Below are 1663 nucleotides of genomic sequence, written 5' to 3' on the forward strand. Positions count from 1 at the left end.
ATCCACACAGTCAAAGGCTTTGGCATAGTTAATAAAACAGAAGTAGATGTTTTTCTGGAACTCACTTGCTTTTTCAATGATCCAGCAGATGTTGGCAATTTGATCTCTGATTCTTCTGCCTTTTCTAAATCCAGCTTGAGCATCTGGAAGGTCATGGTTCACATACTGTTGAAGCCTGGCTTGGAGAATTTTAAGCATTACTTTGCTAGCATGTGAGATGAGTGCAATTGTGTGGTAGTTTGAGCATTCTTTGGCATTGCCTTTCTTTGGGATTGGAATGAAAACTGACCTTTTCCAGTCCTGTGGCCACTGCTGAGTTTTCCAAATTTGCTAGCATATGGAGTGCAGCACTTTAACAGCATCATCTTTTAGGATTTGAAATAGCTCAGCTGGAATTCCATCACCTCCACTAGCTTTGTTCATAATGATGCTTCCTAAGGCCCACTTGACTTCGCATTCCAGGATGTCTGGCTCTAGGTGAGTGATCACACCATAGTGATTATCTGGGTTGTGAGATCTTTTTTGTACAGTTCTTCTGTGTATTCTTGCCACCTCTTCTTAATATCTCCTGCTTCTGTTAGGTCCATACCATTTCTGTCTTTTATTGTGCCCATCCTTACATGAAAATTCCCTTGGTATCTCTAATTTTCTTGAAGAGATGTCTAATCTTTCCCAGTTGTTTTCCTCTATTTCTTTGCATTGATCACTGAGCAAGTCTTTCTTATCTCTCCTTGCTATTCTTTGGAACTCTGCATTCAAATGGGTATATCTTTCCTTTTCTCCTTTGCCTTTCACTTCTCTTAGGACCAAGGTTATTTTTTTTTTTTCCTGTCTACTTTTTAGGGGATTCTAAGTATGGGGAGGAAGAGAAATAAGCCAAAGTATTTGTTAGATTTTATTTTCTTGGGTTTCAAAATCATTGTGGACAGTGACTGCAGCCATGAAATTAAAAGATGCTCCTTGGAAGGAAAGCTATGACAGACCTAGACACCATATTAAAAAGCAAAGACATAACTTTGCTGACAAAGTTCCATATGGTCAAAGCTATGGTTTTTCCAGTAGTCATGTACAGATACGAGAGTTGGACCATAAAGAAGGCTGAGTGCTGAAGAATTGATGCTTTCAAATTGTAGTACTGGAGAAGACTCTTGAGAGTCCCTTGGACTGCAAGGAGAATAAACCAGTCAATCCTAAAGGAAATGAACCCTGAATATTTATTGGAAGGTCTGATGCTGAAGCTGAAGCTCCAATCCTTTGGCCAGCTGATGCAAAGAGCCAGCTTATTGGAAAAGACACTGAGGCTGGGAAAGATTGAAGGCAAGAGAAGGAGAAGGCAGCAGAGGATGAGATGGATAGATAGCATCATTGACCCAGTGGACATGAGTTTAAGCAAACTCCAGGAGATAGTGATGGACAAGGAAGCCTGGAATGCTGCAGTCCATGGGGTCTCAAAGAGTTGGACACAACTTAGTGACTGAATAACAAATTTGTTACAAATGAGAAATGTCATTTTATTTAGTATGTATTAATAGGTTTCTGGAGCTGAATGAAAAGGAGTCCATGTCTATGCTCACTTTAAAGTGGGTACCAGGTAAGGAGGCTTAAAACCTGTGGCTGGGTCTTACTTTCCAGTAAGACCCCAGAGTCTTAATAGTCCACCAAA

The sequence above is a fragment of the Bison bison genome, unplaced genomic scaffold (genome assembly GCF_000754665.1).
Source record: "Bison bison bison isolate TAMUID 2011002044 unplaced genomic scaffold, Bison_UMD1.0 scf7180017864280, whole genome shotgun sequence".
NCBI classification, from domain to species: Eukaryota; Metazoa; Chordata; class Mammalia; order Artiodactyla; family Bovidae; genus Bison; species Bison bison.